Source organism: Parasteatoda tepidariorum, chromosome 11 (assembly GCF_982258835.1).
Source record: "Parasteatoda tepidariorum strain Cologne lab strain chromosome 11, Ptep-v5.0, whole genome shotgun sequence".
Taxonomy (NCBI): domain Eukaryota; kingdom Metazoa; phylum Arthropoda; class Arachnida; order Araneae; family Theridiidae; genus Parasteatoda; species Parasteatoda tepidariorum.
Genome location: NC_141765.1, coordinates 43819673 through 43837084, shown reverse-complemented (window position 1 = coordinate 43837084; position 17412 = coordinate 43819673). Strand labels below are relative to the sequence as shown.

The following is a 17412-nucleotide window of genomic DNA, read 5'->3' as shown; positions in this document are numbered from 1 at the left end:
TTTCGTATTTTTCTCGTAAACTATGGATCGTACAGGAACGCTTTTTTGGGCAGTTTTTATGTACTCCCAACGAGGAATCTAGCTATGCAGAGTTTATGCTTTCGTTTCGGGACACCCTGTATATTGGTAATCTAAAGAATTCACTTCAGCCTTAATAAAAACAATAAAAGTCTAGGCCATCACTTTAAAACCTGCTCATATCATAACCAAATAACCCCTCGAAAGTGCTTTGATAGATACTTAGTTTCTAGTTACAAGTCATGCCAATAATAACCCGCCAGGCATGTCTATATTAATTTATTTTAACACTGCACACAAGTTCATGCCATAAACTAGGCTTAAGAACATTACGTAAAGCAAACTTTAGTTGTAGTTGGATGGGTCCTTTTAGCAGATTGGGTTTTTGCTTTTAATTTATAACTTTTTAAAAGTTTGCAATTCTTTAAAGTATTTCTTACCGTTGTAGGTATCAACAGGAAGTTGCACGGAGGATGCAATTGCTGTCGAACCAAAATGTTCACGAATAATGTGTTTTAATGATGTGTTGACAACGTGAGGTTTGCTTTGACGAGTATCAGCTGCTTTTTCATACTTTGACAGATTGCATTCAAAAAAAAAATTACGCACAACGGTATTAGGCCCTTAAATTCTAACAGCAATTTGTCTTTTACTTAAATCACACTCTGATCAAGCAACGATATTTCAATTACGTTTGTCAAACATTTGTCTAGGCTAACATCATGAACATTTGTCTTATTCAATCACTCATAACTTTTCAGGATCATCTGAAGATACGCTATCGAAATTTTGATCATCTGCAGAAGGGATGGCTCCCAGGTTTGATAACGTGATGATCTGAGTACGAAGTCGAGTAGTTTACGGTAGAAAAGTTTGACAAGAATCGATACCGAGCACCCACAAATCTTTTGCAGACTGATCAAAGTGGTCACCCACCCGTTCACTGACCGCAGTTAGTGATGTTTGACTTCTGTGATCAACTGAGAACGCTGTCTTCCGATCAGTCTACAGTGGGATCATATTTTGCATAGTTTCATCACTCTCTCAACTCTACTTAAGATTTTTTTTTTCCTTTAAATAACAGAATTCTATTAAAAGATCAACATTGGACTTGAAGTCATGGGCATCAAAATTTTAGGAAATTTGGGGTAAAATGAGCTTTAAAATGCGATAAATATATTTTCAGAAAACTTTTTTTTTTCCTTCATTAAAAAACTGCCTTATTTCAAAACTTTTGTAAAACATTTCATATTTAAAGCCCATCATAACATCTTCATAAACCCGGAAATATCAAGAAGTCGCTTAACATCTTTGATATTTCTATACAATTTTCTTAAATTCCGATGAGGTTGGAGTTTATTTCCCCCTTCCTTATTATCTGAAAACATTTTGTTTTCAACTAGCTGATAAGTTTGTGTTTTATTTGAATACGATGTAAAAAGAATGCTCTATCTTGTTCAATCGTGTCACCAGCTCAACAGAACTAACTTATCTCGCGACAGAAATGACATAAGACTGATAAGGGTTAATTTCTCTTCTAAACTAAACAATTCGAAAGAGCAAATAAATTTCTAATTATAAAATGCCTTTTTGTTCAAGTTGACAAGAAAGGCAACATCACGTAACATAATTTTGAAAGCGATAAGAAGGATTAGTAATCGCAACGATAACAAATATAGATGTGCAGCCTTTATCGTTAGTCTTGATTTTTCGGGAGTCGCAAATGTTTCCTTTAAAAAAAAAACGCTTTTTTTTCTTCTTTTTTTTAAAAAAGCAAAACTAATTTGAAAAATATGAAGTTGATTATTTTCTTTTTATAGAAATTAATATTGTGATTTTATTAACAAATTCTTATTTCTTCTTTATCGTTATTGGTTAACAACCTATACACGCATGTGAATTTGAAATAACAACTTTCGTTTCCGTAGCCTTGAAATTTTGAACATGACTCAGAAGACAATGTTCGAAACTAAACCTCCTTTTGAGTCAAATTAAGCCGCACTTGCTTAACAGGACGAAGAAAAACAAGAAAATCTTTCAGTGACTCAGTTATTTAATATAGTTTAATTTCATTTAATATTTTTATGGAAGTTTTGAAAAAAAATATCTAAGCAAAAGAAATTAAAGAGCATTAATATTACATAATTAAAAAATGACTTAATTCTATCACTTGGTAAAATTATTTTACAAAAAGATTTCCAAAAATCATTTCTTATTTAAAATCCGCTGCAATTCAATAATAAATCAAAGTCAAAGAGGTCAAAATGAAACCTAAATTAAAATAAAGGAAAAAGAGAGAGATTTTTTATTGCAATAAATATAATTTCTCTACTTCTTTGACGAAGAGAGAAAGAAAAAAAAGAGACCGTCATGAAATTTTCATTCACTATATCAACTAAGTTCCAAGATAAAATTAAATATTATATTATATAATATCATATCATATCATATCATATCATACATATATATATATATATATATATATATATATATATATATATATCGTATTTAATATTTTATTATTACCAGTCAACTTTTTTTTAATCATGTCGATGCTTCTTTCTTATTTAAATTTTAAATTAAATTTTAAGAGTTCTTCGTACTTTTTAAATTTATTATGGGGCATTTATTCTCCCGTACCTTTAAAAATAAAAGTAATCAATAAAAATTGTTTCTTACCAATACACTTAACCCTGGAATGGAAAACCAGGATTATATTTATGTCTCGATACTTAATAGAAACAAATAGACAAATATTGTCGTTTATTTAAATTTAATTGCAATTAAAAACTGCATTAAAAATTAATATATGAAAATTAATATTGAAGAAACCAAAAACGTCCGGGTCAATTTTTCCTTTTTTTTTCCCCCACTGTGAAAGAAACTTTTCATCCTAGGCATTAACTGTGGGGCAAAAAAGAGAGAGATAAAGAAATAAAAAAATTAAAGTAATTTTCCAGGTGTGGCAAAAAATTATTGGCATGCTCAGCGACTTAATATTAAACTACAAACCTTTACTTTCAAAGGAAAAGAATTAAACAAAAATTTTATTACAAAAAAAAAAATATCGACGGAAAAAAAATACTAAAAAATGTTGTTCATTTTTCTCTGAAACGACTTGAGAATAAGAAAATCTTATCTAGGACTCTTAGAAGAAGCTAAATCTGATAAAATATTGAAGGCCTCATAACAGTATAAGAAAAGAAAAATCAACTGCTTATGCCAAAAGACATCAAATATGGGGAAAAAGCAATTTTATACAAATGTTAAGGCTAGACGAAAATCAGAGAAATATTTCTATTTTATTAGAGGAATATTTTCAAGAAATGAAAAAAAAAAAAACGCCATGTATATTAAGTAACACGTAACAACATTACATTCGAAAAATAAGAGCAATGGTTAAGAACAATATTTTTAAATAATAGCATATGTATAACATTTTTGTTTTACAGTGTTTATTAAGAGACCTGCTTGTTCTATAAAAAACAATGGACGATAACTAATGATAAAAAAATAAGTATTATTATTAAAAAATTGTTATTGTAATGCTTTTATGTCTTACATGTTTTAAAAGCATTATATTTGCTTATTTTGACTAAATATTTAGTTTTTTAGTAATATTTACTTCATTTTTTAATGCATCTGAAGGACTCTCAATTATTATTTAATTTTTTCATATAGAATCTCGTACTTCTCAATTTTCAAAACAACACATTTTCAACGTCATGCAATTAATCAAAAGGAATGAAGATACGATACTGTAAATGATATCTTACATATATCATTTTCCATAGAACTAACTCCTTTAAAAAATACATTCATCAAATTGGCAGCCATAACTTTAAGTTTTATTTAAATGCTAAATGAAAAGAGAAAAAAAAACACCTCCCATTTTTCTTTTTTTAATTTGAATTATAAAAATATCAAACATAGATTATTTTTTGAATTCAATTTAATTTTTATAACATTCTTTTATGTAACAAAACTTAAACAATTTAAGCACAAATTTCTATATTAATTTGATTAACAATCTACTCATTTTTTGATTTTCTACTGAACGGACAAAATTTTATGTGCTTTCTGCAACAATTAAATTTGAGATTACATAAATCCCATAAAAAATAATAATACATTTACTCGAAATATAGTACCAAAAAATCTAATCTACTAGAGTTTTAAACTCAAAATTACAACATTATCAGCATATACTGACAAAAAAAAATTGCTTTCTGGCAGTAAAGATACAAGATAGAAAAAGCATCAATACCTGTTATATGCAAATTTTTGTCACTTATTTTTTTACATTGCTTTTTTAAAAAAAGTCCTTTTTTAGTGTAGATTAAAAAAATTTCTTGAACTACATAAGACAGTCGGGCAAACTGGACAAATAGGCACAGGATTTTTTAAAAAAAATCTAACTTTATTTAACCATTAAAAGCAAGTTATAGAAACGTAAAGGAGTGTAAGCCATAGAAATTGTGAGAATAATTTTATCTATAATTGCATTTCAATTAGACTGTCTCCACCACTTGGGAAATACTTCCTCGAAAAGCGTAGAAGTTGGCGAGGTCTGGAATACAACGAAATGAAACTACAAATAAAATATATGTATTTTTTCTTCACAAAATGAAGTTAATGATGAACGTATTTAATAGAAGTTAATCTAATAGAATTTAATAATGGATAAATAACAGCTACTTTAATAAAATGAGATTTATAATAATATTTCAAAATAAAACATTTTTCTATGAGAAAATTTATATGCTTTCCAATATCCATAAGAATTAATAATTAAAAGATTTTTCTATGTGTTCATATAAAAAGAAATATAAAATTTCTTTTATATGAAAGCTTAACTTTATACCGAAAGCCGATCTTTAAGTTTCACGTACTAAATGCCAATTTTTATGGTTCAAAAGGCTAACTTTAAATACTCTAATTGCTGCTGACTATTAATTAAGTTACAAAACCTTAATGTACTCTCCTGGTAAACTTTTTTCGACAGATTTGGTTTCTTAACTATCAATATATGTAGGAAAATTAGATGCTATCTTTTAAAAGTGGTCGATTAGCTTAGAAGAGCAGGAACATGCGTCTATAACTCCACTAAGGGATTCGTTTCTTTGGTCACTTGAAGTTTAAATCACAATTCTGAACATTTTTATTTAATTACTGACCAGAAAGCAATTGTTATTGTTGGCCAGACATAATTTAAGTATGCAATACTCAGATTTTATGCACTGAAACTATGCTACATTTATGAACAACAAAAATTAATTACGGATTTTTTGAGACTAGACATTGCAAAATCCACTAGTGTCATAAAATCAATGCTTTTAAACTAACTAGAAGTAACGAAAACAAGTCTCCTTTCTATTGAAATAAACCAAAAACTAGTAAAAAAATGTGATTTTTCAAGGGACAGCTACAGGTCTTAGCAGCTTTAAGTTATTGCCAAGAGACACGCATTGTGACATATTTCCGATTTTTGAAATAAGATTATCTAACTTATTGGAATCCAATGTTCAATATTATTAAAAAAAATGTTTCGTAAGCATCTACGTGCCATAATTTTTCTGTTCTTAATGAAAAAGGTTAGTGTCACTGAAATTGCTAGAGAAGTAAGGAAGTGTAGTTCATACTTGATGAGAATTTGTTAATCTCACTAGTGAATCGATTTTAAAACTTCAATTTTACAAATAGGGTTCTAACACTCGCATAACTTCACCCCTTAGGAGAGCGTTTTTCGAAGCTTTAGACCGAAAAAAAGTTAGAAAACTTTCATTCTGATTAAATAGTTTTTAAAAATAAGAAAATTTAACAATTTGGTCACAGATTACAATTCATTTCATAACAAGTTAATTCTATTAGCTAAATCAGTATTTTTGTACAAGAAACATAGAAGTTGGCTATGTTTCTTGTACAAAACAGTTGGCTTGTTCAAAGACTTTGAAATTATAAATTTTTAAGTCACAATATTGAATAATAAAATTACTTTTAAAATTATGTTGATCATTAAATCTTAAAGCGTTATAAAACTTGAACTTAAAATGCATTCTTGCAATCTTCTATCAATATTACGAATTCTTTGAGGTAATTGCAGTGCAATACAGGATGTTTTCAATAATAATATTTTCAAAACTTCTTAAATCGCGTACTTTATCATTTTACAATATGAAAAAGAAAAAATATAAGCTTCTAAAATATCTGATAAAGTCTAGACAGTAGGCTGGACGACAAATGAAAAAAAAAAAATAGAACACAAAATTAAAGTTTTTAAGACTTTTAGTTTCAAGAGAAAAGAGATCGATAGGTAAAGGGAATTTAATAATCAGTATAAAGCACATCAAAACAGGATTTCTAAATATTTAGAAATCAGGCGAAGAGTAAAATTTTCATAGAATTTATTATTTATTCCAAAACTGTAAAGAAAGTATAACAATAAATATTTCTTATGTCTCTGAAACCATTAAATAAAAGACATATTACATATACAGATAAAAAATAAAGGTCCATTGAAAAAAATTTAATTTTATTTCGTTACAAAAGGGAAAAAAATAAAGAAAAAAATATTTACATTCTCAAAAAAAGATTCACGTGAAAATGCAAATATATTTTTAAAATTGCAAAATTTATTCTCTAAATGTTAGGGGAAGTACGTTAAATATTCTTTTGGATAAGCTTAATAGAGTAACTTTTACAGTTACGTTTAATATTTGATAAAATTCTTAGGAGCTACTAAAAAAATATATTACTTTTACTTTACGTTAACAAAAATTTTGTGATACTGATATGATTCAGCTGATTTAATTATTTCGTTTATTTTCCCTGCGAAATTGAAAAAATTCTCGGATTTTTTTATAGCTTTGAAAAAGAAAACAGTATAAATCAAACTAAACATTAAGCGAAATAAAAACTTTATTTATAACGAATTTATTTCATTTGATCTAACAACAAGGGCTGTTAAAACGTACACTATTCTTAAGATTTCCGAAAATTTTAAATTTTGATAAAAATTGCACAACAGATGTTTTGCCTTATATTTTAAGATAGCTAATATATATTTGTCACTCGTTAGTCAGATAAAAATGCGCTTCTTACCTATACAAGCTTAAAGATATTCAGTTTTTAAATTTCTAGGACGTCTTTTGCGAATCATGGCTAACGTTGCTTTCATGCTTATTTTAAAATGAGACTAAAAAGAACTGCGATCTCAGTTTTGCTTCATAAATATAGAATTTTAGACAAACATTTACAAATAAAACATAACTTAATTCCCTAAAATTTTGAAACGTAAATAAGAGAGCATATATTTAAAAAAACCGAACAGAAAACACTCATTTAAATCATGATTTATCTTGAACTTGATGAAAAGTTAAAGGAAATTCAAGATTTGGAATGGGCTATATTGCGATAAACAAAAATATCTAAGTTAAACCCACTGGGGTGGGAGGAATACTTGATTTCATTTTTTAGGAAGTGAAAAAAGTATTTTAAAAAAAGCGTGTCGAAAAAGTTATTTAAAAAGATAACATTTAAAAGGATTTTCATGTTAAGTATAAATCCCACCAATAATATTACATTCTGCTTAAGCTTCAGAAATTGCAAACATCATAAGTATGCAAATATTCAAATAACGAATCAGAAATAGACTGACGGTATCATTGATACGTTAACCAAGTGTAAGTCAAACAGAAAAGAATTCTCTACCATTTCTCTCGATCCACGTCGACTAAAATTCAGCCAGATAAGCGTAAATGAAATACATACAACAAAGATAAAAGCTTTTCGCTAAAAAGGAGAAAATGTGAATAACAAATTTACATATAGTACCTGTAGTAAAGAGAGAAAATCGAACTTTTCCATGTTATACTCGAAGACTGACTTAAGGAAGCGCTGCTACAAAAGGTAAAAAGTCGAAGTAAGGAGAAGATTTTTAATAATTTAAAAAAAGAAAAAATTATAGAACAAGGTAGAGTGAAGCAGGGAGGTATAAAGGATGTAGTTGAAAATAGAAACCTCCCTCAGGGCTGAACGGCGCAATGATACCGTGAAAAAAATAAACTTTATTTTTTTTCCCTTTCTTAAAAAAAATAGAGAAAAAAATTCAAAAGAACAGAAGTTTATTTTTAATGCACTCTCACGAGACATTTTAAATGGAAAAAAGAATCGCTGCATTGGAAGTAACAATAATAATTCTCTCTTTCGAAAAATAAATAAAATGTCGATATTTCATTCGAAATCAAAAAAAATTTCACTAACATTGAATTTCATCAACAAGTTCATTTATTCAATGAACTAAAATTTAAAGAAGGTCGTCAATTACATTCAAAAATATCAAATCCACTATACAATTATTACTAATTTACTAGAGAAATTTTTCCATTCAGTATGCGCCGACACAGTCAACTTGATTAAGAAATTTTCTTTACAGAAAAGTATTAATATCCTGAGCAAAAAAATGTTTTCAAATTAATATTATCAAATATAAAGGACGTACATAGCGTTCAAAGTAAAAAAGGAACTAATTATACTAATAATTATTTAACAAATTTAATTAAGAATTTTATTTAAACCTCTTTTCAAGGTTGCAATGATCAACTCAGGGTGTTAACATACCTAATAGTAAGCAAACAGTGTAAACATTTCTTTATCATAAAATATTTCGCATGACTTGATTTAATAGCTTTCTAAACGCTTCGTATGAACTCGCTAAACACATATATTTTATTAGCAGAATTTAAACGTTAAGTATGAATTCAAAGTTCAAAAGGAAAAAATATAGTGAAATATATATGTAATTAGTATTATCGTTAAAAAAATAAGTTTAACATGAACAGCAAAATTTAATATTAAAAAAAAATTTTACCTCAAGAAATCAATACAAGAAATTAATGAATTTATGTCTCTAACAAACGACTCTTAAAACTTAAAACTTATTCCACAAGATTTTATTTCAATTCTATTTCACGCCTTAAACGACTGACACTGCCAACCAACTAGATCCTTTCCTAGGTTGAAAGGGCTAATTTGCGTCAGGTTAGGCTATTTGTGAGACACTGATAGAGAAACTCCTAAACAATTTCTCCTAATTTCAGTTTACTTGAAATGTCTAGCTGAGTTCAACAATTCAGCGATGAGAAAACACGTAAAAGCACTTTACCCACTGCTCTCGACTCGTAAAGTCACAGCTTAAGATTTAGACTACTTCAAAGCTGTTGACTGGCAATAGACATTTTTTGGCTGAAAACAAAAGTTTGTCGGATGCAATTTCAAATAGTAATTAAGACTCACAATGCTTTTATTACATTCTGTCACAAAAGTTAAAACGCAAGAAAGGAATTTCGCCTAAAACAAAATAAATATATAATATTTTTTTGGTCTTATAAGAAACAATTGGAGAACATCGAAATATAGTTAATAACTTTAAAAAATTAAAACAAAAATCAGAAAATATATTGCATGCAAAAGTTCGCGCAAATGCTCGATAATGATTAGCAGCTTTAAAATTATTTTATTTGACTTGACAATGATTTTTCCGTTCCCTTTAATAATGTTAAATAGAAGAGTTTCCATGGAAATCAAGTTGTTTTGGTGGAGAAGAAAAGCTCAGGAGTTCTTTAAGATCGTCATATTACTTCCTGTTTCAATAACTTAGCCTGGTTAGTCTCATTTTAGTGGATGAAATAAAACCATTCACAGAAATACCCAATCTAGTATAGTCAACTAAGTAATTTAAACCAGTTTTAAACTTCGAACAAAAATTCTATGCACAACTCTATCAGACAGAGAGAGGAAATAATTTCCAGATTTAGCTCTGGGCTGAAAAATTGGTATATGGTGTATAAATATATTTTTATTTCACCTTTAGTAAAAATTCACAAACTTGGGGCACCCTACCATTGGAGCAACTTTGGCTACAATAAGGGTAACTTTTTCTATTGAAAACTGCTTCGAACGTAAAGTTAATAATCGGGAATCGTGTAAATTGGGCAAAATATACTTGAGAACAGTTGAAAAAATTATTTTCGATAAATTTTTCATTTATATAAATTATATCCATACTAAGTACTCCGTAAATTGTTAGCATCTCGTAATAAAATTTTAATAGATAACTATTAGTAGAAATAATTAGTATATGTGCGTCAAGGAATACTGGATTCCTCCAATTTTTCAGAAGTGAAGGACTGTCTTAGAACACAATGCTTTAACTTTTGCCAAGCAATGCTTCAAATATTTTTTTTCCGAGAAATTTCGTAATCACAAAGTTTCTTGCTTACAAGTTCAGAGTTCTTCCATCAATTTTCTTGTTTTGTTCCATTTTCATCCTCCCTTTTTTTATCAGAAATAGTTAAGTCAAGAATAGATAAGCCCGCATCTTTCTTATTGCTCGAGTCCAGGGTCAAAATATAAAAAAATAATAATAAATAACGCATCCACCAAAGACAGAAAATGAGGGAAAAAAACAGCCCAGGATTTTTTTAAGGCAAAACCCACCTTAAAAATCCCAATAACACCTACACTAAAGCGAATTTTATTGGGTTTATAAATTTAAAATTACTGATATTATTTAGAATTCAGAAACTTTTATATTAGTTCTTTTACCCTTTTAGCTTTTAAAGAGTTATCATACTCTATTAAAACATATATAGTATAAATATGTAAAGAAAAATACTTGCATATTTATGTTAAAAAACCGAACACAACAATTTGGAAAAAAAATGTGTAAGCCGTAATAAAAGCACATAAATAATTCAAAGCTTTAACCTCATATAGTAATGATTGCATACTAATTTGTTATTTTACTACCACCTTAAAATTTTTGAGGGGTTAAAGCGTCAAAGTTGGCAGCTTTGGTTGTCATATTTTTATCATTAGTACTTCCATGCAAAACTAGTTCTTTTTCTCTTTTTGAGTTTCAATTAATAATTTTAAGAATATAGGAACTCAAATGGGCGTACTTTTTTATTATGTAATAATTTGCCATATGAATAGATAGAAAATATGCTATTTTGAAGAAAAAAATAATGCATTTATTCGTAAAAAAATAAAGGAAATAAAATGTGCATCATACGGCACAGGTCTATGTTTTTCGTGAAATTCCCTATATGCTTTTATTTCATTTATACCTAGAAGAATCCTCGGAAGACTTAATTGATAAATGAAAAAAAAACTTTATTCGCTAACAATACTAACTGCCTTATACAAGCTACTAAACTTCGGTGATAGTTTTTCTAGGAATGCTAAAATTAGCTTTTCTCCTGCACTCAGAATAATTGGTAAAAGTAAACAACGGAAACTAATTTTGAAAACATATAGAGGCTTACAATAAGTAGGCATATATTATACTCTTTGATACTCTTCTAAACGAAAAAATATTACCATATATTTTCGTAATAAAAACCGATAAAACTATTTAAATATTAAATTAATGGAAAATTTATAAAAATGTATGCATAAAAAATTAGTTCTAGGTTAGTTTGTTTCCGTAAGATTATACTGTTTGTAATATAATAGAAACGCTATAATTCAAACAGTATAAAATATTTTGTAACAATTTTATTCTCTTAAAGTGAGATCGATAAAGTTTGTTACGTGAAAAAAAATATTGGAAATTGATCTGTATTACATGAGCTGTCAACATTTTATTTTAAAAAAATTTTAACTGAATTTATATAAATAAAATTTTACGTGATTACTATAGGAATAAATCTCGGAAAACTAATTCTGTTTCGTGATTAATTGTATGATACATTTGCTAGAAAAGTAAAAAGCATGTCAAGTTTCGCAGACTTGCATTAATTAGCAAAAAGATCAGAAATTTTATTAGTATTTATAAATAATATTAAACTAATTTATTTAAAATAAATACTTCAATTGAAATCGCAAAATTTTACATTAGCAGAGACATTTTACTGTACTGAAATTCGGTTAGAAATGAACTACAATTTTACTTCACACAACGATCAAAGGGATTATATAAACATCACTGTCATTCTCGTTTTTTATTCGCATTTTTAAATATAAAATTTTTTTCTTCATAATTCTAGATTTAATTTAACCTCTTTACGACCACGGTATCATATATGAAACCAGCCTTTCTGACTTCAGCGGCCCAAGATCACACGCACGTGATTTCACTATGGTACTCTTTAGCACGTCACGTGTGAACTCCAAGCCTCCGGAAGCGCTTTTTTTCTTTCTCCTTCCACCGGTCCTGAAGGGGCTAAACCATTTATAAGAAATTTTCTTTTTTAAAACAGTTAAAAATATATAGAATGAATTTCATAACTCAAATTAATGTATAAATCAATGCATTTCTATCATCCAGAGAAAATTTTAAACACCCCTTTTCGTGCTGCCGATAAATTATTTAAACATTCGTAAAAATACACAGGCAAAACTTGCAAAGAAAAAGACCAAATAAAATATATTATTAAGATTACTTATTTACGGATATAATAACTCTTAATTTTGTTTAAGTGACAATTTAATATATATATTTTTTCACACTTAATAACTGAACCAAATGGATTGTTGTATATTTGTTTTGTTTGAAAATAGTAAGAAGGTATGTGAAAACTTCATAAGATTTTTTTTTTTTTTTTTTTTTTTTTTTGCAAACAATGAGCCTGAGGCGGAATAGGGCCCGGGCTTGGACTTTCCGAACCATCTCCTCTCAAAAAGATTTCTGTAGCAGGAGCAAAAGATATGCATTAGACACGAGATATACTGTGCAAAATATGCACAAAAGGCAGTGTTTTGAAAAAACTCTTCATAGAGAAAATAAGTCCTTATAAAGAAAATAAGGATCTACAAACCCATACTGCAATGCATGACTAACAAATTATTTTGTATTTCTTAGAAAAAATATAAAAAGAGAAAATAACACAGCATGACAGAATTTACAGCTTGCCCAATTATTTCATATTATTAATCAACCAATTCTAAACACGATAACAGAGTATTTGAAATAACTATACCAAACTTTGATGATATTTAAGACACGCAGAAGGAAGCTCTATACAAGATAATGCTGATTCATAGAAGTTTGTTTTCCCACCCAAGAGATGCATTAATTTCAGTAATGTGTTTTAACTCGCGTCCGAAATGCGATAGTTAGCGCCATAACAATAGGGTCATTAGTAGTTCTCTTCAAAGACATCACTGGCGCGATTTCACTAAATAACTATTTAAACAATGCGCTAAGCACGATTACGGGATAGAAAACGGTTACAAATTTAATAAGTTATAGGGATCTATCTATATTACTGATTTTGAGACAAAAATTACGACTAATACAACTGAAAAAAAAAAAATTCTCTGAATAACTTTTAATCTAATAGTTGAAATTTTTATTCATTACGTTGCAACGTCATGGCTCAAATTTTAAATATTGTCACGTTAAAGTGTTTAGATTCAGTGAAGATTACAAGATGAGAATTTGATAATTTATTAACATCAGGAATTTACAAAGACCGGCAACCAGTCTGCGCCCAGAAGAACTCCTCTTTACAATCACGGGATCGCTTTTATAGTATCACAGAATGTTCTAGAAGCTTTCTAGGAAGAACGAAAGAGGAAATGACGAAGACTGAACATTCCAGAAGCTTCTGGAATGCATTCCAGAAGCTTCTGAACATTCCAGAAACTTCTGGAATGCTCATAAACGAAATAGAAAAATTAGCGACCGCTTCCCGGATCGAACCGAGGACCTTCGACTTTATAGAAGCGAACTCTACCCCTGAGCTACTGAGACTCGACATTACTCCCGTCTTAAAAGTACAGCGTCTCGCTGTTATAGGTTCCTGCGTGATCTTGTTATTGGTCCGGAATAGGCCGTGGTCGCCTTGGAGACATCAGTTCTTGCATTTTGATTCTGAACTCTGGCGACCCGCATGTTTTGGTCTGTACTCGGGGTGCCTGGAAACAACTCCTCTTGTGCCTCAGGTGCATAGTAGGGTTTCATCCTGAGTACATGAACGATGTCCTTTGGTTTACGTCTCCTGGATGTAGGGTCAAAATCTTGAACCTCATATGTGACCTCCGAAATGCGACGCAAAACTTGATACGGACCGAAATACTTTTTGAGAAGTTTTTCGGAGCGACCTACCTTGCGCACAGGAATAAAAATCCACACCAAGTCACCAGGCTGATAGAACACTGCGCGATGCTTGGAATCATAGCGACGTCGGTCTTTCTCTTGCGCTTCCAAAGTGCGGATCCGAGCTAACTGGCGAGATTCCTCTGCACGGATCTTCAACCTCGCAATGAAGTCTGTTTCCGAATCCTCGATGGGGTACTGGAACATGGTATCCAATGTTGTTTCAGCCTCTCGTCCAAACGTCAAGAAGAATGGCGTATGCTTAGTGGTATCTTGCTTAGCTGTGTTATAAGCAAACGTGACGAACGGCAAAATCAGATCCCAGGTCTTGTGTTCAACGTCTACGTACATGGATAGCATGTCTGCCAAAGTTTTGTTGAAGCGCTCTGTGAGTCCATTCGTCTGAGGGTGGTATGCGGTCGTCATCCTATGAACTACGCTGCACTGATGGTTGATCTCGGCAATAAGTCTCGACTGAAAAACTTGACCACGATCCGTGATGATGGTTCTCGGAGCTCCGTGTTTTAGAAGAATCTCTTCAACAAAGAATTTTGCTACTTCTGGAGCTTCTGCATTGGGAATAGCTTTTGTCACAGCGTATCGTGTAAGATAGTCGGTGCATACGATTACCCATTTATTTCCATCCTGTGATTTTGGAAAACGTCCTAGCAAGTCCATACCAATACGCTGAAATGGGACTTCGGCTGGAGGTATGGGGATCAGATAGCCGGGCGGCTTCAGTGGGACAGCTTTTCGACGCTGGCACTCTTTGCAATGTGTTACGTAGTGGCGCACGCTTCGGAAAATCCCCGGCCAGAAGAATCTCTTTCGGAGACGATCATATGTTCTTGTCAGTCCCAGGTGTCCAGCAGTAGGTTCATCATGAAAATGGCGGAGAATTTCTAACCGCATTTTCTTAGGAATGACTGGTAGCCACTGTTTTCCAGATGGGTCAAAATTCTTCTTGCAAAGGATGTCATTCACCATGGAGAACCCTGCGCTTGACAAGTCGGCTGAATTTTTGCAGACTCTGATGTGCTTGGCAAGCTGCGGGTCGTTACGTTGCTCCGAAGCCAAGTCAGTCACCGCAGCAAGGGACTCAACTCCTGAAATGGTTTCGTCAGAGACAGGATTTCGTGATAGGCAATCTGCATCAGCATGCTTCCTTCCACTTTTATAAATAATAGAGACGTCGTATTCTTGAAGCCTCAAAGCCCATCTTGCTAGTCGACCAGATGGATCTCGTAAATTGGCTAACCAACATAGAGAGTGGTGATCCGTAATAATTTTGAAGAACTTCCCAAAGAGGTATGGGCGGAATTTCCCTATTGCCCATATAGCTGCCAGACATTCGCGTTCAGTGGTCGAATAATTTCTCTCGGCTTTAGATAGGGTCCTCGAAGCATATGCGATGACTCTTTCTTCTTCGTCTTGTTGCTGGACCAACACGGCTCCTATACCGTATCCACTGGCGTCGGTATGCAGTTCGGTGGGTGCGTTTTCATCGAATAATGCCAAAACAGGTCGTGAAGTCAGCGCCGATTTGAGGTCATTAAATGAATCTATGTGGGCCTGATCCCAGCAGAATCTTGAGTCTCCCTTTAAAAGCTCTTGAAGGGGTTTAGCGCGGAAACAAAATTTTGGGATGAATCGTCTGTAGTAAGAACACAGACCCAGAAAACTTCTGACATCATGCACAGTCTTCGGTGTAGGGAAATTTTGTACAGCTGTGACTTTATCTGGATCAGGTTTTACTCCTCGTCCGGATACAAGATGCCCAAGTATTTTGATTTCGTTAGCGCCAAATTGGCACTTTTTGGGATTTAAAGTAAGTCCGGCTTCTTGAATGCAGGATAGCACGCAGCGTAACCGCCGAAGGTGTTCGGGAAATGTGTGCGAAAATACAACTATATCGTCTAAATAACAAAGGCACATTTTCCATTTTAGGTGACGTAATAAGTTATCCATAGTTCTCTCGAACGTTGCAGGAGCATTACATAATCCGAAAGGCATTACCTGGAATTCATATAGCCCTTCACTAGTGACGAACGCTGTTTTTTCTCGATCAGCCTCGTCCACTTCTATTTGCCAATAACCAGAGTGCAGATCCATCGATGTAAAGTATTGGGCCCCTTTAAGACAGTCTAGAGTATCGTCTATTCTGGGCAAAGGATAAACGTCTTTTTTGGTGACCTTGTTGAGGCGACGATAATCAACGCAAAATCGCCAGCTTCCATCTTTCTTACAAACTAGCACAACCGGAGACGACCACGGACTCTCTGATGGTCGAATGATGTCCCGCTTCAGCATTTTGTCAACTTCGTCATTGATTATGCGTCGCTCTGTAGGAGATACTCGATATGGTCTTTGGCTGATTGCTGGGTGGCTTCCGGTGTCTATTTTGTGTTTCACTTTTATTTTGTATTCTTGGCGCGATAGTCCGTAGTAGAATGCGTCTTGAAAGCTTCTCAGCAGGTTTTGCAATTGCATTCGCTGCTCCGTGCTCAGGGTTGCGGCCATCATTTGAGAGTAGTCGACTAGGTCAGTGCGCTTTGAGTTTTCAATATCAGCGTATGAAGGTACTTCCGTCAACGTGTTCAAGTAGTCGGAGTTGGCAGACTCAGCGTAACCAATGCACATACCTTTCGGGATGTGACGTGCTTGTGCATGTCCATTAGCCACCCATATTGAAGTTTCGCCATTGATAAAGGAGGCTATAGTGGAGGGGATAGCAGTTCCTTGATTAATGCACAGAATTTTATTTCCTTCGACTATTAAATCAATGTCTTCTTGTTTTTCTGGGGTTTTTACTGTAATGCGTTTGAAGGAACGGCCAGGGATTACAAAGTCAGACACAGCATGAAGGTTAAAGGTGCAAGGCTTCGTTGGTTGATCTTGTAAAAGTTCGTCAAAGGTAAGTTCAGCTCGGCCACAATCAATTACGGCTTGTGATGCTTTCAAAAAGTCAAAACCAAGAATAACGCTATGGCTGCACTTCGGCATCACGGTAAATTGGTAGGGCTGTGTTCGATCATCTATGGTCAGTTGCAATACACAAGTACCCAGTGGTCTCACAAAATGGCCGTCGGCGACCTTAAGGATAGTGTCCTTTGAGGCTTGGAACATGACTTTTCGTCGTTTTTGTCTGTATGATTCGGAGATAACGGAAAAGGATGCTCCAGAGTCCACAAGGGCTCTTACGGGTTCGTCGTCGATGAGAATGTCGATGTGGTTTCCCTGCAATTTAGCGGCCAATGGAGGATTTCGAAAAATTGCAGCCTCACCTCCCA

The 17412-nt window shown here is 32.0% G+C and overlaps 1 protein-coding gene across 1 annotated transcript in view; it reads right to left on the bottom strand.

Moving 5' to 3' along the window:
- The window catches only part of LOC107457068 (MOB kinase activator-like 2), a 227045-nt gene that overhangs the window by 155653 nt on the left and 53980 nt on the right, over positions 1-17412 (bottom strand). The gene's annotated exons all lie outside the window — the stretch shown is intronic.